The sequence below is a fragment of the Pinus tabuliformis genome, chromosome 8 (genome assembly GCF_031772625.1).
Source record: "Pinus tabuliformis cultivar Carrire ecotype Pingquan chromosome 8, CPIR1, whole genome shotgun sequence".
Lineage (NCBI taxonomy): Eukaryota > Viridiplantae > Streptophyta > Pinopsida > Pinales > Pinaceae > Pinus > Pinus tabuliformis.
In genome coordinates, this window is record NC_142294.1 from 929,712,852 (window position 1) to 929,736,521 (window position 23,670).

Here is a 23,670-nt window from a genome sequence, read left to right on the forward strand (position 1 = left end):
ACAAGCTACAGGAAATTGAGGCCATATGGCCTTCTTTTTGTCCTTTAGGTCTTTGGTCAGGCCGCCTTCTGAACAGGTTTGATAGGCAATTTCTCGAGCCAAAAGTTAATCGGAGATATATAGAGGTAGGACATGTGGAGGTACAGTGCTTCCAAACACTCTAATATAGGTAAACCATTCTTCCCCAAACCATCTTGCGATGGGGATGATGTCTATTTGTGCCTCGGGTGAGCACCTCGGGGGGTCTTCATCATACATTATTCTATACAAGGGCAAGATAAGCCTGTGGCAAATCTGGTAGAAGTGTGGGACGAACTGAGAATCCCATAACATCTTATGATAAACATGGATAGGTAATGGGTCCTGGGTAGTCCATTTCCAACCCATAGTGGGAAATTTAGACACATAACAAATAGAATCCATAACATATGTAGACAGATAAAAAGGAGGATAGATCCTTTGAGACAAGGATCTTTTAGACCCGTAATTGATAACAGCTGTGTATAGATTATCAGAAAATATCTTGGCCCAATCCATAATATCGGCATTCGTGGTAGCATCTATTAATGGTAGCCATTCAGACGAAAACTTATTGATATCCGGCATCCCAAACAATCTACAGAGCATGGCCGCAGCAAAACAATACGGAGAGGTGAGGGAACCAGTGTTGTACATACCGTTTTTGTCCTTTTTGAGCGGCTCCTCTTTTCTGGACCAATCTTTGGTGGTCTCTGCTAGGTTTGGGTTCTCTGCCACAAATTTCTTAACAAATTGTGCATTGTAAGTCGCGTGCGGTTCAGGAAGATGATACATAAGCTTCAAATCTTGCGCAACGAATGATCCAATGAGCCCGTGTCCTTGAACCTTGAATTGTCTGTTGTTCATCTCTGCATTGTCAAGTATCCACTTGATCATATCCGTATATGGTAGAATTTTGGGCCTTGCTGCTATCCGGTGAAGAAATGAACATGCTAGCTCCTCTAAGGACGCCTCGGAAGAGCGTTGTGAGCCCGCAACAGCAGCAACCTTCATTATTCTAGGATTTTCCTCTTCAAGCAGCCTGTATATGCTTTCCCATGTCGATATCCCTGCGTCTCTGTTACAGGCTGTGTCTGTATACAAAGCGGCCATCTCCTTCATCTTTTCCTTTGCCTCAGAGCCTTGAGCTTTATTTTTCTTTCCCATTTCTTCATGCGTTTGGCTTTGAATCATCTTAGCTCTTCGTTCCTGCAGATTACGAGTGAAATGGAAATGACTGATCCAGAAAGGTGATGGGAGAGTTTTAAATGCAACAGATGTATCAAATATGCCACCTTATGTGAAGTAATTCTTTACAAAGGCACGCGTCTTTACTTCATTTAATAACTGACAACTAATTCATTTACTATCATTAAAAGCGCATGATTTCGAGTCAGATTATGGTAAGTGGATTTTCTTTGAATGGCGTGCCCGAAGGATTCATGATGAAGTGATTTATGATTTGGTTACATAACCTCGCATATCGCGCCATCGCAAATTGCACCATCGCAGATCGCGAGAACGTAATATCGCAGTGATCGCAACATCGCAGGTCGCAGAAGTTTGATGTTTGCCAAATCTTTCCAGCTCATTTCTGCGATATGCGATCTTGCGATCGGTGTTATCGCAGATCGGTAAATCTTTAAGTTTTTTCCTTATGAGTATTACTTTATTGCGATGCGATGTTATGCTTAACACGAGGGTCTTGCGCATATTGATATTATAGAGAAATGGAGGCATTTCCTATCTTTTTGCAACGCGGCTTTCAAGATATTTCCCTTATCGTAGACTTAGGTTAACAATATTCAAAAGACTTTTCTAAGCTTATGATGGTAACCTTATTTTGAAGAAAGGAAACTCTTGCTTTTTTCTTTAAAATTTAACTAAGGGTCCCCATTCATTTAGTATTTTGGACAACACTTAAATGAACGAGGGGGGTTGTTGCTGGCCACAACACATAGTGATACTCTATTTGATACAATTCGGAAGTACCCCACCTATGATAAATAAATGTTTTCGATCATGCAGACTTGATGAAAGTGGAAGCACTATATTCTGGGGAAGGAGAGAGTCATCCACACTGGAGCAGTTTTGAGCCCCTAAATGAAATTTTTTTGAGGTTTGATCGAAGCCTATTGTTGTAGGCACATGCATGTGGAAAAACCTATATTACCTAGAGAGAGCTTTCCAACAATGTATTGTATGCGCCAAACAGAGATAATATGACCAGGTTACGACCTCGGGAAGTTGGCTAACCAACTAACCCCAATAAGGCCCATAAACTTTTGGTGTTTCATTTGTCGGGGTTATGGTTTTGGTTGTTTAGGGCTTTATCATGTTTTTAAAATTATAAATAGGTTCTTCCACCTCACTGTAACACAATCCACAGGCATGTAGCTGCCACATCTCTTCTCAGATATAAGATACATCACCCTAGATAGTCTTATTTCAATTATGATTGTAAGCATATTTCAGTATTTCATATTATTGAAATGAATTGTTATTTTTGCTTAATATTTGTATTTATGGTTATATATCTAATTTTTTGTGTTCCTATTTATATTTGGCTCATCTGCACCTTGGATTATTCAAAGACAAATATTGGAAATTCCTTTCAAATAATTTAAGGAGACAACACTAGGAGCCATGGGTAGGAGGTTTCAACCAAAGGGGAAGCAAATTTTTACATCCATGAGAATATGAGTATATAATCCACAACTAAGCAACTAAAAGAATAAACTACCATCCTACAAGAGAAAACATGGTTGCTACAAGAGAAATAGGGCTGCTACAAAAGAAACAAATTTTCTACAAGAGAAGACAATGTGCTACACGAAAGTCCATAGAGCTGCTGAAAATTTACCCTATATTTGAAGTGGTACGTCTAAGATATGAGTAATTACACATTTTTCTCTACTTTCTGTGGACAAGAAACCTAAAAAACATCTCATTCCTTCAACCAAAATTCTAAGAGCCATTTGAGAAAAGAAAAGTGAGAATGTTTCTTTTGAGTTAAGAAATATAAGAAACGAAATGGAATTGTTTTTGAGTTGATTCTGAAGTTTCTTTTGCTATAGCTAGTATGGATAAAATTTATCTTTTACCGCTATAGTTGATTGAGAGTATTGGTTTGCAAAACTTTGGAAAATGACAGTGACAAATCATGGTGGGAGTAGTTTCAATTGAAGAGAGTCCACAAACTCATTAAGGATGGTAATTATCACATATGCTACTAAGAATGTTTGAAAATTTGTATCATGGGAGAACATTGTAGACATTAACACAAAGACTTTTCTTAAGACACAAGAACAAGCCTAATTATAACTTCGAGAAAAGGATGGATATACAAAAGAAGGAGATGGAGAAGAGGATGAAGAGAATGGACCCAATGAAGATGTGCCAAAATTCCTTCTGAGGAAGATTGGGATGTTAAGGAGGTTAGCAGGGAAATGAATGAGGCACAATTAACTCACTAAGTTGCTCAAAGGATGAGCAACACTTTCAGTGGGGGGTATGATGGGCCTCCAAATTAGACATAAATTAAGGCCCATCTCACCATCCTTCAACACATTAAACCTCTTTTTTCATTAGATGACATACTTTCAGCTTTAATATGTTCATTAGGAAGGTTTATAGATAATTGAATATTTGTGCCTAATATTATTTATTTTTGTAGAATATTGTGAGATTATTGGGATTATTATGAATATTTGGAGAAGATAATCTAGGGAATTGCTCCCTACTACATGAGGATCAATATTGGATGGTAAATGAAGAAAATATCATGAAATTATTCACAAATTCTGGAGCTCCAGTGATTAAGAAAATCTTGGAATGTGTTCCGTGTCATTTAATGAACATTCCAAGTGTTGGGAACCATATCCACTATTTGAGGAATTTTCGAGGGGAAAGATTTCTCCTTTCAATGAAAATGCTTCCTCATCATTTTTTATAAGTAACAATTCTAATTTTTTTCTAGAGGCGTGTATTTATTAGTCTTCTTGTGGAGAAATTTGTATTTTTTCAACTCCACTTTCACTTCAAGCAAGGATGTACTTTGATTGATTCAAATAATGATGTTTCATGCAATTTTTAGCTCTTAAGCTTAGTGTCCTTCATAGGACTCTGATTATCCTTGGGATTTTCTATCCCAAGAGCATTAGAGCCCTTTTGTATAATTTGATTTTCTTCTTTTCACTTCTTGTTCACATGCATCTCTTATTCTTGTTTTCCCTATTTTTGCATTTAGTATTGATTCTTCTTCTATTGTAGGACCGGATTAAATGACTGAAGTAAGTAAATTTATAGGTTATTTACATAGTAAAAATCATGATTCATCCTCATAAAAAAATTTAAAATTCATCTTTATCATTGAGTTACTTGGATTTCTTTACTAGTTAACAAATCTAGAATTTCTGGAAGTCCCTTGTAGCAAAATAGTAGTAATTTTTTGCTATTTTTTAGAATTTTTTAATGAGATTCATTTGAGTTTATTCCACTTGTATTAGTTCATAAAAATATTCAATTTAATAATAAATTTGATCCCATTTCATTTTCACTTTATTAGGTTAGGCATTTCATAGGTTAACTAGCTCATTAGTTCTTGAATTTCCAATTTTTAGAGAAGGAACATTATGCTATTTTTTACCACATGTTAGCAGAGTTATTTTGGAGTTATTCCACTTGGAATTGATACCTCATAAATCCTACTTATTAAAAGAAAATAAACCATCCCAGTGGCATTTTATTTACTTGGATTTTTAGCAAGATTCTAGCTTCTATAGCATTAGAGACCCCATGTAGGAATCGTCTATAGCAAACCTGTAGCATCACGTTCCTTCACTATTTTTTATCCCCACTTTAGATTTGACTTATTGAGGTTGAATAATCAGCCCTCATATATAAAAACATGAATAGGGAGACATAAGGACCACTCTATACCCCACCTTCCTCCACTACAAACATAAAACAACAAATAGAGTTAGGAAGCAATTTTCACATTTGAAACTTTTCAATACAAGTGAAGTAGACTCCAAAAGAAATGAGAGGAAGAGGAAGAGAGGATAAGGAAAGAATAAAAACATTAGAGGTAGTCCCAGGAGGAGGAAGCAACACAGAGACTAGAGGGAGAAAAAATGAGTCATGAGATGGAATAAGAAGTGTTGGAGGATGAAGATAAGATTGATCCCATGGATGATTAACTAGGAACTCAAGAGAAACCTCCCCTTACAAGTGGTCATCTTCCATTTTAGGAAATGGCTATCACACCTCCACTGACTGAAAGAGACATGGATGCAATGTAAAATTTGATCAACTTAAGAAGAGGATTGTGTGGCAGAGGGATAGATAATTCCCCAACGATCATAAAAATATAGTCTCAATATCAATAGAGAATGTGATAACCTCTAACACGAAAAGGAATCCAAGAGCTATTATGGTAGAAAAAAAAATTCGATTACTTTTTGGATGAGAATGCCAAAATGAGGAGAGAACTTGTTGCGGTAAAGAAATAGGTAGAACAATGCATGATAGAGAACCAACAATTGGGATCATAAAATGCTAGCACCATTGCATGCCAGTCAACCATGGATGAGGAATTGGGGCCAATGGAGGAAACCATGGTGTGATTATACAATGAGATGATCCTTCTTTAGCAAGTGGTTTATGCTCTTGTTGGAATATAGAAGAAGACATAGGAAGTGGTGAAAATGTTGAAAGAAACAAACAGAGAAGTCGACCATCATGAGGAGTGGACTGTCAAGTATCCAAATTCTCCAGATCATTTAGAGAAGAAAGACATCACTGACATAGGGATGGATAGAGTGTAGTTGGGAGACCACCACCAAAACTACGTGTGCCTTGGTGAACAATGGATTAATATATATCACTTGATGTAATCAACTCCACAATGTGTTTCAGTACCTTACACAGAAGCATGGGATGCCTTTGATTGACACATTTGATGAAATTAGAGGCAAGGAGATCATCTTCCGAGAGGTCAAGCAATACATGGAGCACATCAAATAGGAAATAGAACTGGAAGGCTTGATGATACACAAGGAAATCCTTCTGCAGTATGACATTGCACCAGCTAAAGCTCAATGAAGCTTTCATGGTTGTGGAATAATGTACAGTCAAACTCCAATAACATATTGATGGAGGTAGTGGAGGTTAAAATGCGCTACATTAGGGAATTTCTAGCTTGTGTCAATGACATCTCCACTGAATTTATAAATTGGCACACTTACATTAAACTGAGCTCCATTTAGAAGAAAATGACTTATCCATTTAATGAGTCTTTGTCTGATTAGAATTTTTGTCTTATAGAGTCGTTGTCTCATTTATAATTTGTCTTATGTAATAAATTATATGTAATGAAGTCCAAGGGACACATGTGGATTATGAATAGCCACACATTGGAATGTAATGAGTCATGTATATCATATGAATAGTCAAAGAGGTCAAAGTTTCATGAGAAAGAACAAAGGTATTTGTTACTTGTTATAAATAGCTCCTCATAACTCAAACAAAATTCATTTTGAGAAGGCTTAGATTCTAGAGTTCTTGCCTTGGCTTGTCTTGTAATACATAGGTGATAGATCATTATTTTGAGAATAAATTTTTGGCTTCATGTTCCACTATTGGATACAATGTCTCATTCATGTAACAATGTACTTGGGATATTACAGTTTTAATCAAAATATCAATGAGCCGACGCTTCTTCATACATGTATCATAGATGTAGTTCGACTATTCTAGTTATGTTTATGGTACATGTGGCTTTATTTACATACTAAGTTAATGAACTAATTATTTGTTTAGCTATGGATATTATTGAAGGAGTATTATTATGATTTGACGATTTTTGTTTATTATTTGGACTAATCTACAAGTATTCAACAAGAATTTATCTTTATCCCTGAGTCCCCCTTTAGGACAATACTATTAATTTTCTAACCGGTGGCTCATTTCCCTCACCAGCAATGGAATTTTCCCTCATATACCTGACACTAGGTGTCTCATAAATCTCAAATTCTTTCTGCCCGAAGGATATTTTGTGTTCTCTTATGTTTGATTATAGCCAAGGCTTATCTTGAAAAAGCCATTCCAATGGTTGCCACACTATATGACTAGATGAGACTCCTACACTAAATGGTGTGACGTATAATTGGGACTTCACATAGAGGAGATCCACTTACAATGTTGGTAGAATCCAGTGCTGTTAATAGGTTCATGAAAGATTGAGCCACTAATGTTTGGGTAAATGGGGGTGATAGAGCAAAGAAATGAGCATATTTGGAAAGTTTGTCAAGAACCACCATGATGACTGATTTGTTGCCTCACTTTAAGAGACCTGTAATGAAATCTATGGAGACGTTTGTCTATATATAAGTAGGTAGAGACAAGGGTTGTAAGGTGCTTGTTATCTTGGTCATTTCCCCTTTGTTTCATTGTCATACTTTCCATTCAACTACAAAAGTAAGAACGGTGTGCTTCATTTTAGATCAAAAGAAAGAGTGGCATTCTTGTGTATAAGTATTCTAAAAGCCTGAATGTCCTGCAATAGGATAGGATTGCAACTCTTCCAAGATGTGATTTTGACGTTGGAGATTGGGGCTAAAACTACCCAATACTTATAGCAAAGAACCTCTTCCTTCTAAGAGTAATCCTTTGAGAGATTAGGATATTCTCGTAATTTGTTAATGAGATAGGACAAATAAGGGTGCGAGAACCATTCATGATGGGATTATTCAATCCAATATGCTATAGGTAGAGAGAAGGATAAAAGGGTGCCCTCTTCCTCAAATTAGTGCAATAAGGCATCAACCACTACATTTTCACGCCCCTTGTTCTAAATTATTTGATAATCATATCCCAACATTTTTGTGAGCCATTTATTTTTTTGTGGAAACAATATATGCTACTGTAGGAAATATTTTAGGCTATGATGGCTAGTGCAGATTCGAAAACGACGCCCAAATAAGTATGGTCACCAAGTGTCTATTGTATGTAATATGGCCATCATTTCTTTCTCATACATAAATTGAACCAAATTCTTGCCACTGCGTTATTGAATCGTGAAATCTAATGGTCTACTTTCTTTCATTAATAATTTTCCAATGCATGTACCTAAAGCATCACATTCAATCACAAAATATTTGTGAAGTCTCATAGGGCCAGTACTAGAGAGGAGCAGGTTGCATGTTTGAGAGCCAAGAAGGCCTACTGAGTTGCGTGAGCCTAGAGAAAATAATTTTTCTTGAGAAGATTAGTGATTGCTCAGGAACTACGTCCATAATTGTTGAAAAAAATTCGATAGTAGGTTGTGATGCCGAAGAGTCTCCTCAAAATATTTAAGGATTTTGGCTTGGGCTAATATTGCATTGCCTAAGATTTTTTCAAATCAACCCTCACTCATTCACAACCTACGATGTGTGCCAAATAATCCACTTCTTCCATGCCAAAAGAACATTTGGATGATTTGATAAATAACTTGTGATCCTAGAGCAATTCCAATATCTCATCAATAGGCTCAAGCTATGTGTCCCATCTTATGTTTTAGATGAGAATGTCATAAACAATGACCATGATGAATTTTCTAAGATATGGTTTCACAAGGTGGTTCATGAGCCTCTAGAAAGTGGATTCCACATTACAAATACCAAATGTCATGACCAAGAATTCATAATGGCCTTCATGAGTTCGGAAGGCTATCTTAGTAATATCAACTTCCTTCATCTGTGTTAGGTGATAGCCCAAGTGGAGGTCGAGTTTGTTAAAAAATTTGGCACCATGCAATTCATCAAGGAGATCATTAACTATTGGGATAGGAAATTTCTTCGTGATAGTGAGCTTGTTGTGGTACCTGCACCTGAGAACAGGGAAATGTACACCTTATTAGAAAAATACCAAGGCCTATATACATTATGAAAATTATAGTTGTATAGCCAAAACAATATGTTGGACAAGTTTTAAATTGTTTTTTGTACAAATAGAAGAGTTTACACACATAAAGAAACATAGATGACCTTAAACTAATCACAGATTTCAAAGATGTGTTTCAAGAGAAGATACGAGGGATACCTCCTAAAGGAGACATAGACATTAGAATTGAATTAATGCGGGCATCCACCCCTATATCCAAAGCACCCTATAGAACAAGTGTGCTAGAACTCATCGAGTTAAAAATGCAACTAATAGAGTTTCTAAAAAAAGAGTGCACACCAAGTGCTTCCTTGTAGGAATCATGTGTATTGTTTGAAGAATGAAGGATGAAAAATTAAGAATGTGTACAGATGACATAAAACTAAATAAATTCACTATTAAAAAAAAATACTGCCCTCCTTCGAGGATAGATGATTTGTTCGACCAACTTAGAGGGGAAACATTTTTTATTAAAATAGACCTCTACTTTTCTTACTATCAACTAAGGATAAAATATAAATACATACCCAATACTTCCTTTAGAACCTATTATTGGCACTATTAATTTGTTTTATTGCAATTTAGCTTTACTATTTCCCCTACTCTCTCTATGTGCTTGATGAATATTGTTTTCAATCAATATATAAACAAGTTCATGGAAATTTTTATTGATGATATCCTAGTATACTCAAAAACTCATGAGGAACATGAAAAACATTTAAGGATAGCTCTACAAACTCTTAGGAAACACCATCTCAATGCAAAGTTCAGCAAATGTGATTTTTATAAAAACAAATCTAGTAATTGAGATGAGTGTTCCTAAGGAAGGTATTTTGGTTGACCCTGAAAATGTCAAAACCATTTTAAATTGGCTAGTACCTAAGGATGTGTTACACATTAGGTCCTTCATTGGTATCAACAAGTACTATAAAAGGTTCATCAAAGGATTTTCAAAACTAGCCTATCCCATCACTTCACTATATAAAACGGGAGTGATATTTAGTTGGACATTGAAATGTCATGAAATCTTTGATGATTTTAAACATTTATTAATGGTGGCCCTTATATTGAATAATTTAGATCCTAATGAGGATTTCACTGTTTTCGTAGATGCATGTCTAGAAGGGTCGGCTGGAATATTGGTGCAAAAGGACCATGTCATTGTTTATGAGCTAAGAAATCTTAAAAATCATGAGGAAGTATGTTGTTCATGATATTGAGTTAGATGCAGTCATACATGCACTAAAATGTGTTGACATTAGTTTTGAGGGAAAAGATTTACTCTTGTTACTTGCCATTTGAGTTTGAAATGTTTTTTCAAATCACTCGATTTGAACACCGAATGGGTCAAATAGATTTCCTTCATGAGTTAATTTGAGTTATATATTTAATACATCAAGGAGAAGCAGAATAAACTATCATATGCTTTGAGAAAACATGGAAATCATATTGCTGAAATCATTTACAAGGAGTCCAAAAACATACTTTGTGGAACAAATTGGAACAATAGCCTCAAAATATGGACTATATGGATAGATATAAAAAAATTAATAGTCCAATTATGAAAAAAATATAGATGGAATGTTAACTTACATAAATATAATATCTGTTCCAAATGATTATACCATAAAATAGTTTTTTTAAATAAGCACCATAAAAGAACCGTTTTTGCCCATCCAAGTTATCGGAAAATTACAACATTGACCACAAAGTGTTATTGGCCAAGGATGAACACGGAAGTAATGGATTACTTCATAAGATGTTGTGAGTGCCATAAGGTTAAGGTGGAATACCAACACTATTCAAGACTCCTAAACAATGTGTCTATAGTGGAGTAGAAGTGGGAGGTTATCTCTTTAGATTTCATTAATGGACCACCTAGAACGAGGAAGCAACATGACTCAATTTTGGTGGTGGTGGACAAGTAAAGAAATTGAGTTCACTTTATACCTATCCACTCCACATATAAAGTAGCACTTATTGCACACATTTTCATGAAGGAGATTTTTTGGTTACATGGAATACTGAAGATAGTTATATCCAACCATAATGCAAAATTTACTTCTAACTTTTGGAAAACATTTTTTGTAGGAATGTATGTGCAAATCTACTTCATTATATCCTACCATCCTCAAAAACATGGTCAAATGGAAAGGAATAATCAAATTCTTAATGATATGTTGCCTATGTATATAATGGATGAACCTAGAAAGTGGGAAGGTTCTTTGCACTTAGTGAAATTTTATTATAAAAACATTTATCAAGATTCCATTAGGATGAGTAAAATTGAAGTGTTGTATGGGAGGAAGTGTCACACCCCTTTGAGATGGATTTAGCAAGAAGATTTGTTGACTTTGGGATCTGATATTCTCGAGGAAATGGAGGAGTTGGTTAAGGAATTAAAACAAAATTTGAAATTAACCCAAGGTAGGGAAAAGAGTTATGTAGTCCAGAAAAAACTATGAAGGGAGTGCAATGTTGGAGAGCATATATATAATATTAAAGTTTAGCCAAAAACAAATATGCTAAATTTGGAAACCTATGCTAAGTTAGAACCTAGGTTCTGTGTACCCTTCCAAATACAAGCTAGAGTATGATCAATGGCATGTGAGGTAGCAGTGTAGAGTCATATAAAAGTGTACAATGTTTTTTATGTTTCATTGTTGAAAATAATATATTCATTACCCTACTCATGTGATTTATTAGAATGTGGTCTAGGTCGAAGCAAAAGGATATCTCTCTATTAAGCCTCTACAAATTTTATATTAGAGAAAAACTTCATTCCTCAATCGAGTCATCCCCCAACTTGAAGTGAAATGGCAACAATTCATCCCTAAGGATGTTGCTAAAAAAATGAAGGATAAAATGTTTGAAGCATTTTCTTATTCTAAAAGGGACGAAAGAGCGAAAAAATTAAGGAAGTTGTTTAGTCCAATAGGAGAAAGATGTAATACCTCAACCCTTTATTTTTGAGAAGACATGACTACTTTAAGCTTATTCAATTTATTGTATGAAATTGATGGATGTCACAACCAATATCTAAATTGATTAACTATGTAATTAATTTTTATATAATAAATGATTGTTTTCCTTGTCGAAAATGATATGGGAAAAAGGAGATGGACTTCTTACTATCCTAGGAAACATTAAGTTGTTAACTCCGCGTATTGGACTTTACGTAATATATTTCCCAAAATTCATAGGAGAAATTTTCCACAAGGGAAACAACATAATGGGAGAGCGATTATGAATGAAAATTTTAAGGGATAATACTCGTAGGTAGGCTAATATACCATTCTTTTTCCAAAAAAAGTATTCGCCAATTTCCATTTTTCTAAAAGTGAATTCGCAAAAAATTTATAGTATAAAATTATTTTACCTTAAAAATTGCTAATATTATATATTATCTAATATAAAATAATTAGAAATATATATTTTTTACAAAATTATCACAAAACCTTTTAAAATTTTGGATATTAGGGACTAGTAACATTCATCATGGTTTCTAAACTTTAAGATAAAATTCCATCCTTAAAATTTTCCCTTGAGATTATGCTCCAAAAAACTTACGAAGAGAGAAATAATAAGTTGGTTACTATAAGAATAAGTAGAGGCGAGAAATACATGGTTATGAACAAGAAAGTAAATATTTTTTCTATCTTTAAATGTTGAAAATAACAAGAAGAAATGTTAAAAATAACATCTAGAAATTCCAATTTAATTTGTCCTCGAATTAAATTGTGAATTAATTTGTAATTCTATTCTCATAGCAACTTGTAATAATTAACTAAGTTAAGTTGACTTAGTTAGCTTAGGAAATTTGAGTTGGAGGTCTATCTAGAGTCATCTACAGTGGTCCCTAAATTTTAGGGGCCAAGGTTTAGCTATTTGGAGTTGTAATTAGATAACCTAGTTTAATTCAATTATAGTAAGTTAAACTAGTTCTAACTATTGGAGGAACTAGTAGAGGTCTAGTAGTGGAGTAGTGCATGATTGCATCCTTAGTACCACATGAGCTAACTCAAGATTCGCTCATAAATATTTCATGCATGTTAATTTAGATGAAGATTAGTTGAGATTAGAGTTGAGTGACAACGTACATTGAGTTGTATAATTTTCCAAGTTGTATAGATGGTGCGCACAGTGAGTTGAGGGCCTATGTTCGGATTGTGCACTTATGGATGAGGAATTTCCCAATTAAATATGGGCTACTTCTCTCAAGAATTGGGCAAGCAAGTAGGAGCTTGGAAGGCTAGGAATTTGGCTAAGAATTGGCCAAAGGGAGTTAGTGAGGAAGAGGATAGAAAATTCATATGCAAGTTGAGCTCAAGGTTGAGGAGAGCATATTGTATTCATCCAAGGCTTGCTTGTGAGAGAACCGAAGTAGGGGCTTGGAAGGCTAGTAAATTGGCTAAGTGTTGGTGAGAGCCTAAGCAGAGAGATAGTTTGTGCTAGTGTAGTAATTGTTTGGAGTTGAACAAGAATTGCATTTTCTTCTCAGATCTTCTCGTTAATGCAATATATATAGTGAGGGTTTTGAGAAGTTGCTTTCGTGAGAGAAATATTGTGTTATGTGTGGTTGGAATTCTTCCTTTTCCTATTATTTTTTGCATCGATCAATTTTGGTTCCACTCAAGCGTAGAGTAGATTCTTGTACTTTGTTTTATCATATCATATAAGTTGTTGAATCTACAATAAAAATATACATGGTATCACAGATTGTTGTGCAAATGAAAATCAAATTTGCAGTTCATACTTCACAGTCGGCAATATGGATTTCTACAGTTTGAGACTTGAGTATACCTTGGAAGGCAGATAAAATTATACATTGTGGAAGGACAAGATGGAAGAAGTGATAGAAGACAATGGCCTCAAGGAATTCATTGTTCAGGACATTTCTAAGCCTCGAGCATCGAATTCTAAAGATTTGGCTGAATGGAGAAAGTTTGTGGCAAACGCAAGGAGGATTATCATTGAGGGAGTTCGAGATCACATTACCTCAAGTCTCCATGGAAAGGAAAATCCATACTTAATGTGGAAGTAATTTTCAGACCCGTTTCATAATAACAGTGACCATAGGAAGTTGTCACTGAAGGATAAACTCGGAAAGATCACGATGGAGAAGGGTGACTCAATTCCAAATTACTTGACTAAGTTCACCCATTGTCAGGATGAGCTTGGAAGTGTCAGGATTACTATTTCCGAAGACGATATGGTGAGCTTAGCTCTTCTTGGAGAAGATATTAGATTAGAAACAACTGTGGTCGGATTCAGTAGAAGAAGATATTCAGAGGAACACGAGAGATGTGACCTCTTCCAAAGAAATGGAAGTGGACTTTGCATTAGTGAGAAAGGAAAGAAATCTAGGGAAAAGAAGGCAAAATAAGATGGACTTGTCAAAATTCAAGTTTTTTCACTATCACGAGAATGGGAACTATGCCACGAATTGCCCATAAAAGAAAGCAAGCAAGAAGGAGCTTGCAGTAGATGCAAAACATGAAGCTTTAGCTTCAATATTCAAACTTCATTTCACTCTCATTATATGCATCCATGCACTATAATGGGAAGTTTGCAATATCTCGACAATAGTGCCTCATTCCATATGACGGGGAATAGAGATCTCTTCAATGAGTTTGAAGAGAAAGACCCCAAGTAGAACATAAATTTTGGTGATGACAAGAAGTATAGTGCCACTCAGATAGGTACAATTACCTTTTAGAGGGATTGAGACCCCCCTCTCAAAATCACACGTGTGATGTATGATCTAGGACTAAATAATAATCTTGTTTCTGTCATGGTATTGGAAGACTGTGGCTATGATGTGATTTTTAGTAAGGGAAAGTTTTTCCTTAAATATATCGTCATAGGATAGGTGAAATAGATCGGCATACAATTCAAGAACCTATATGCTCTCAATGTTGAAGATGATTTCAAAGCCTCCAAAAGCAAGGAAAAGGTTAGAGACTTGGTGGTTGAGAGGGAGAGTGAATTACTTTAAACATGCAACTTTAAAAGAAGCCTCAAAAGTAGTTTCAGAAAGTTGTTGAGCAAAACAATTAGAGAAGTAGAGAGGAGATAGAGATCCATTCAAGGAAAGAAGAAACAACCTCAAAAGTAATCTGAGAAAGTTGTGGAGCAGCGAGAACTAGAGAAGAAGAGAGGAGACTTAGTGGATAGATCCACTCAAGAATAGAAGAATGAGCCTCAAAAGCAGACTCGGAAAGTCGTGGAGAAACCACAACTTGATAAATAGAGAGGAGACTGAGTGGAGACATGCATTCAATTAGATACCTCCACTAGGGGGAAATTTCGAGCCAAGTGGGCCAACGGAGCACATGCAACCATACCTCGAGGTGAGAGGTGGGGTGATGTGAAGTGATAGTCTGAGGAGGGAACAAATTAGGCAGGGTCCATTGAGAGGTTTTGCCTCTTGGATCATACCATGCTACAAGATCCCATAGCACATAATAGTAGGATGGATGAGTGGCATTTCATGGAGTAAGATATGAGAGTGACAAAGGGAGAGGCTAACAAGAGTAAAATCTTAGAGAGTGTAGAGAAAAGTTGAGAGTAGTGCATATAGGTAGATTCACGAGAAGCTCATAGTTTTGAATCGACAAAGGGAGAGATAGTAGGAGTGAGAGACTTTGGTGACACATGCATCATACTAATTAAGGTTGGATTTTTTTTTTTGAGTTTCACAAGTTCCACTAGCAACAACACTAGAAAGATGTGTTGCATGAAGAACATTCCAAAGGTTCAGGATCCAAATAGAGTTGAATTCCTTTCTTGTTGGGAGGCATTGTTGAAAATAGAAATAAGAAATGTTAAAAATAACAATCACTCATAAATAAAATTCCAATTTTATTTAATCAAGAGTCACTCATAAATAATTCATGCATGTGAGTTCACATGAAGACTAAGTTGAGATTAGAGTTAAGGCATAGTGTACTATGAGTTGTATAATTTTCAGAATTGTAGAGATGATATACGAAATGAGTTGAGGACCTATGTTAGGATTGAGTAGCTATGGATTAGGAATTTCTCAATTAAATATGTGCTAGTTCTATGAGGAATTGGGCAACCAAGTGGGAGCTTGGAAGGCTAGGAATTTGGCAAAGTGTTGGGCAAAGGGAATGAGTGAGGAACACGATAGAAAATACTTTTCCAATTTGACCTCAAGGTTGAGTAGAGCATAATGTATTCATTCTAGGATTTTGTATTTTATGTATTTAGTGATGTAGTCACTCCACTGTATATGCATATACAACAGGGTGTGTGGATAGATATGGAATGGTATTGAGGGTGTGTACATATGGAATGGCATGTTGGTGAACAAACTACCATTCATGGCTTGGTCTCGAATTCTAGGCAACTATGTAATAGAAAAATGGATGAAGTTAATATACAAATGCTACATGCTAGATATGATAGATGGTATTATAACCAACCCTTAATTTTAAAAACACTAATGTAAAATACTAATATTAAGGAAGCTTACCATTCATAAATCTAGTTCTTTACTTCTCACATATTGAATTAATCATTAGCATATACTTAGTACATGGGAAAAGAGACCCAAATTTAAGTGAAGTATAACTGTGTAGAGTTGTGAGAGATATAGGCAGAAAATACCAAGGGAGACTACATAATAACATAATCACACAAGAGATAACTAGGCTCTACCACAAATAAAAGTGATACAAAACCATAAGCTAGACTTTAACATTAAGCATATATATAAGAAAACATAGAATACATATTTTTTTTTAAAAAGTTGGTTGGTAGAATTTTGTTTGTGAGTCTAGCTACTATTTACCTAATATGCATATATGAACTTTCTCTGGCTTAAGAACAAAACAATTAGGCATTAGTTGGGAAATGGAGATTCGAGAATGAGTTCTCTCAGGAGAGTATTCACTAATTTTCTAGTTAGACAAAAGCTAAAGAACAATTAGGCTATATGGATATTAACTAGTATTAAATGTTCAAAAAGTTGAGAGATAATTATAAGAAAAATTCACCCCCACATAGGAAAACACAATAATGTTAACCACAAAGCTTCTAACGATAATACCAAGGAACATAAACAATAGGGTTGCTACAATTTTATAATTTGGAAAAAAAATCTTGAAAGGTAAATCCATATTGTTGAAACTAGATTTGAAGGATAGGGTAATAATAAAAATCAATGTCTACTAAGATATTCTTACAAGAAGTGAGAAGAAAGATCAAAATAAGACAACTCTATATATATTAGAAGTTAATAAATATTTATTTTTTTCCAATAAGGCACAAGGGTGACCTTTGAAGAGCAAAAATTTAATTAGGAGACTCAACAACATTGAAAAAAATAAAAATAAAATAAAAATTATCCATAGCTTTTAGTCATCAATAAAATTACTATATACTTCTTTTAAATAAACCTATTAGGGTGAAGTCAAAATCTCTTTACATTGATTCAACCCATATATATATCTATATATATATATATTTCATTCAAGTGATCAGTAAAATGCGGAAAGGAAGGTCAATCAGTTAGTGTAACTATGGCGGACCTATGAAGGCTGAAGCTGAAATAAGCCATTGGTATCACAATAGCTAGAAAGGAACCAATCATATAGCATCCCAGGGTTTCAGAGTACCTGTGGTAGAGCAGCCAACCTCCTGTTAGTGACATATGGACCACGACAAAAGAAAATTGGTTATAATCAAAGATAGATAGAACAGAAATGAATTAAGAATAGAAGGAAGAAATTAAGGGAGAATACAACTCAGTAGAAGTGCAAAGTAGGAGAGTGTCAACCGTATTGTAAAGGGATTTCTCCATATTAGCCTGCCATGGCAACGAATTTATTAGAACAATATTTCAATCCAAATCGTAATGAAAAAGTAGCTATAACCAAAGAGAGAACAGACCCTAGAATTTTACTCACCTGTTCTGGGCCATGGTGTCCATATTAATCTGCACAGGCAAAGCAAGTATATGTAAGCCTCGAAGGAGAATAGAGTCCCAACTGGCGGGGCAAAAAGGTACGGAAAATCAAAATAAATGAATCGGGGTTTGTTTTCCGCTATCCAAAAGAAACCCTAAGCAAAGTGTCCCCTTCAGGAGGGAAAATCTTTACCATCTGGCAATAACATAGAACTAGAGTGCTATACCCTACATCTCAAAGTGCACCATGAAACATTAATTTTTATAAGAAAAAGGGTGCCTAACATTTTCCCAAAAGGTTTTATCTGTCTTTCCTGTTCTTCATTTTCTTTTTTTTAGTAAATTTGGTTGGTCAATTTTTATTGATACTAAAAAAGATTACATAGATAAAACTTCATGTTTATATTGAGAACTCCTGTGTTCCTTACATGACAACCAACACAAACTTATCAGAAAACTCTTGAGACAGTCCTTTAGCCAAACAACATGTATGTGAAATTCTTCAATTTACATTTAAAAAGCAAACAAACTATGACAACCATACCCAAAAATTATCCATGGTTGATAGAACAAATGTATAGGGAGTAAAAAAAGCAAAAAGTAGTTACAAACAATTGGAAATAGACCATAAAAGAGTAGGCATAATGGACATATTAATCCAAAATGATGACTAGAGAGGGATGAGGAGAGTTTGCATTTTTTTTGGAAATGAAACAATGTTTAGTGGTGGATTCCTCAGCATGAGAATCATTTGATTTCCTCTAGAGTCATAAACCATAGTCTTTCCATTGGATTTTGACCACTATATCATAGAGGTCATACAAAATATAGCTCAGAATTCTCTTTATCTTGTTCTTTCTTTCTCTCAATGAGCTTGTAGTTTTCTAGTTGTCTTGAATGGCCATACTAAGAACTATTTCCATCCAAACCTGTAGGGTGATAGAATTAATAAAATGCATTCTTCTCTTTCTCACTTTAAGTGGATGTAGAACCCATTTAAAACTGCCACCCAATTTCAAAATTAGAAAGATATTTTCCATCCTCAAAATCCCTTGCTTCCAAAAGCCCAATTCCCTTTCTAACCTAAAGTTGATCTTCATCAAAAACTTTTTCTACAGACTCCCAACAAAACAACCTACTATAGTAGGTAAGTGACAAATGCATGCTTAAGAACCTACTATAGTAGGTAAGTGACAAATGCATGCTTAAGACTGTGATAATCTAACCCTTTGACTAGATGCCCTGGCCCTCATAATCTAACCCTTTTACAAGTAATAAATTTTATTCTTGCAAAGGATCATACCTCCCAAAGGGTTAAATTATTAGACTATATATGGTAGTGCCATATTATAAAGTTAGCCCAAGGAATTAAATGAGTACATTGTGAGGAAAAATATTGATGTGACCATAAATAAGATTGCTTGTAGATTACTTTAGAACTTCTTCTGATTCTATATAGGATCTCTACTTTTAGAACCTCCTTGTGCTTTTCAAGAACATTAAGGAAGAAACTATGCAAGGAGAAAATAAAATGAGATAGCAAAATTTATTTTGTTATTTTGTTGTTTTGTTTTTAAATTACATGTCCATAGAAAATTTGTGAGTGCAATTTTCTTTACCCTACCCCCATGATCTAAAATCTTACTCAGAAATGCTCCTAAATAACCAATTACAAAAACCCATATCCTAAGAAACCAAATAGTTGGGTGCCAACACCATCATAAAATAGAATGCATCATTTATCATTAGTGTTAATCCCTAGATACCTATCTCTAGGTCCTCCACACCTGGAATTGACTCTCAAGAGGGTTTTTTGTTTTTCCCCTTTCTCCTAGGACCATGGGTCCAACCCACTAAACTATCAAGATCTAATGTAGATGAGGAAAACCATTAGTGTACATTGTGAGCAAAACCATTGATGTGACCAAAGATGAGATTGGTTGTAGATTACCTTTTAGATTCATGCCATTAGATTTAGGATCTTGACCTTTAGAACTTGCTTGTGAAGTTCATCAAGAAAAATAAGGTGAAGAAAATTGACTATCTAAGGCGAAAATAAAATGGGATAGAATTTTTTTTTTTTTTTTTTTTTTTAATTACATGGCTTTCCATAAAAAAAATTGGGAGTAATCTCAGAGCACAATTTTCTTTACCCCACTAGACAGGTTGGTTGTTTTTAGTTCCCCTGAGTGTGTTGTAGATGAATCCTTGGCCTCATTTCTATGATACAAAATTGTTTAACATGTGTTAGACTTATGATCTAGTAAAACTATTATCAAGTAACCTTCTTGTAGCTAGTGGAAAATTTAAAAAAAGAAGATAAAAATATGTATACAAAAATGATTCACAAAAATAGGTACCCACTGTAGAAACATCTTACCTTAATAAAATGACTTCACAATATGAATGAACTAAACAATGACATTAACACATCCATATAGTACCACTCCAATTGGCATAAGACTCATGTTGCTAGAAACTAGAGTATTCCTGCTTGGCTCAGTATATGCCTCTGCATAAGCTACACATGAGGAGCAATGGAGAAGGCAAAAAGGGAGCCAAGCAGATTTACTTTGTTTCTATGTATCTTCTCTGTAGTAACCATCTTAGACAGATCTTTTAACTCCAAAAGAGATTTGATACTCTATGCACTCCCTATAAACTAGTGGCTTTAAATAGGTCACTTTAGAGAAAAATACCATGAGGGAAAACGGTGAATTAAAAATACCACTAAAAATCATAAGTTTTTTTATTTTGGTTTTATTTATTTTGAATGAGTCAAAATATGAAAATTTTTATTTTGATTTAATTTATTTTGAATAAGTCAAAATCTGAAACATTAGAATATGGAGAAAATTTAATTAGAAACTTATAATAGTCTTTTAACTAATTATATTTATGTTTATTCATATCTAATTGTCATTTACATCTCCTGTTAAATTAAAAAAAAGGTTACAATAACAATAAATTACAATACTGCAATATAATAAGCTAATATTAATTCAAAAATAGATAAAAGTCAGTTAAAAAATTTGAATTGATCTTTACTATAATGAACTGCATTTAATACAAACCTTTTATTGTGTTTGACAAATTTTAAAACACGGCATTTAATAAAGATCACTCTATTGAGTATGGGGAAACTAGTAGAGGGTTGAATTTGATCTATTCGGTATGCATACGATGTATAGCATTCGATATCTTCCATCCGCTAGTTACCCACGCAAACCTAGTATCCTTTACTTTTTATTCATTTTCTTTTATTTATTTATTTTTTTGGAAATTACAATAGTGTATATTTTACCTTTTTCTTTTAGAAAATTGAAATTAGAATAAATTTTAGTAAATAAATATTATAGGCAAAGACAGGTTTGTGCAACTATATTTAATATTTTTTATTAAAATACTATCGTTTTTAATAATATTTTGAAAGTGTAATTTCTAATGATATAGGTATTTTAGTCTTTTAAATAAAATTTTAAACATATAAATGGTTTTTTAACATTGAAGCTTCTTGAGAATAGGAATAAAATCTTAAATCAAATTAAATAATTAGTTTTTTTTAGTTCCCTTAGACCAAAGTTTGGGGTCAATGGATTTTGAAAAAACAAAAATTAAAAAGAAAAAATAGATTACATTATTGAATAATAGGCTTCATTATATTACTTTTTTCCCAAAGAAAAAAGCAGTAACTTTTATTAATAAGATAATGAAAAGTTACATCATATGCACAGATAAACGCCACAGAGGCTCGGATGCTTTCGCACCCCCCACAACGTTAGAAGACTAACGTGCACAAAGAAAAAGGAAGAAAAAAGAGGAGAGAAAGAGAGAAGAAAAAAGGTAGAAAAACTGAAAGACTCACGCTTCAAGTCTTTCTCCCTTTTTTCTTTTCGACCTTACGCCACTCTCCTTGAGTGGGCTCGGACGGAACTATGACTATCTGAGTTTCTGTATTCGGAGGTCCAGCTTCTTTGTCTGAGTCTGAAGAGTCAGATTGATGTTGTCGTTTGATGCCTCCCATGCCTGGATCCTCACTTGTCTTCTCTGTCTGGTTGTTCAGGGTGGTTTCCTTCTGACACTCCATTTCTGGGGATACCTCAGTCTTCTCTGCAGGGATCTCTTCCACCTCTGCTTCTGATTCTTCTTCCTCTGAATCTGGGGATGAGAATTTCCATCCTTTCTTCTGCTTCCCTTTCTGTTTCTTTTTATTGTTTAACTTCTTGGCGTCTGGACATGTGCTTTGTAGATGACCTGTTTGTCTACACAGCCTGCATCTGAAAGCAGTGTTTTCATAATCCAGTACTTGCAACCAATTTTGTTGTTTATAGATCAGCCTTATGTTTTCCGGCAACCCTTTGCTTAAATCTACCTCCACGCAGATACGTGCATAGGTATAGATCCTTTCATCAATCCTATCCATGTCTGTTTTGATATATTTCCCTATGTTGTTCCCAATGCTTTCCAAGACTTGTTCATTCCAAAAATGCAGTGGAAGATTGAATAATCTAACCCATACTGGCATTTTGGTTATAGTCATTTTGTTTGGATCAAAATCTGGAAACCATGGGGTCATAAACAGCCCCGATGTGCCCCAGAACCATGGCCCAGAACTGATGACTGTATCTCTGACTTCCTTAGATGTGAATCTTACTATAAAGAACCCCTTTGAGCATAGATGAATATCGCATTCCATGGTCCAGCTGGTGAAAATCCAATGGAATAGGTCCAATGGCTTGGGCCAAAAACTGTTGAAACGGCATATAAGGGCTTGCGTTTCATAGGACCTAACGTAATCGTCAAGCCCTGGTGCATCTAAATTTAAAACTGGGGTTGTCTCTGACTGATCTACAATGTAAGGCCTGGGTATATTCCCGCCTTGGTCTGAAGAGGACCCTGTGTCTCTGCTGCCCTGAAGAATATTTTTGTAGGATAGCCCTCCCTTGGGTTGGTGCTGGGGAGCAGGTTTTTTACCCCTGTCTCCCCCTAAGGAGCTTGGCTGTCCCTGAGACGGAAACCCTCCTCTCAATCTAAAATTTAGAGAAATGGTTGATCCTGGTCCAATCTCATAGCTATCCAACGTCCTATTATCCTGGAGAGACCACCTTCCATTTACCAAGTGTTGGATTTGTACTGGGAATCCCGTTTCTGCCCAGATCTGTTGTTTCAGCTCCAAGGAGGTGCTATCTGCATGGATCCATACTACACGGGTTTTTCCTTGTGGAAGTTTAATCAAAATCTGAAACCAAGAAATTTTTACCTGCTCTGGCTGCAAGCAAACCTCCAGATCTGATGCCGATTTTGTTTGTTTTTCCTTGAAACTTTCTGGATCTGGTAAAACTTTGCTCGATCTATGCTTTGAACCCTCGATCTGTTGCCTGGGCGCACGCTGTGCTCGAATAGTGGCTCGATCTGAGCCGAGACGACTTTGTTTGAGCACCTGCGCTGTGGGGGGGTTCGGATCTGCACCATACGTCCCTCCCCTGCCGGTTTCCCACGCATTCTGAGTTTGGCGATGGCTGGTTTCTGAAGTCCATACGTCTCGGCCATTCCTTTGAATAAAAAAGCTGTTAAGGGCCTCGTTCTCCCGCAAGAGCCAGGTCTCTTCGCATTTCCAGCTGAGAAAATTAAACACCGTTGTTACCCTCGCCTCCCATTCTCGCTGAAGGCTTAAGTTTTCATTCCGTTTCAGGGGAATATGTTTCCTATTGGCAGCGAATATCCCCGGAGTATGTCCGCTCTGGTTTGGTAGTTTGTAAGACGCTGCCCTGCCATGAGCATGCCTTTTCTCT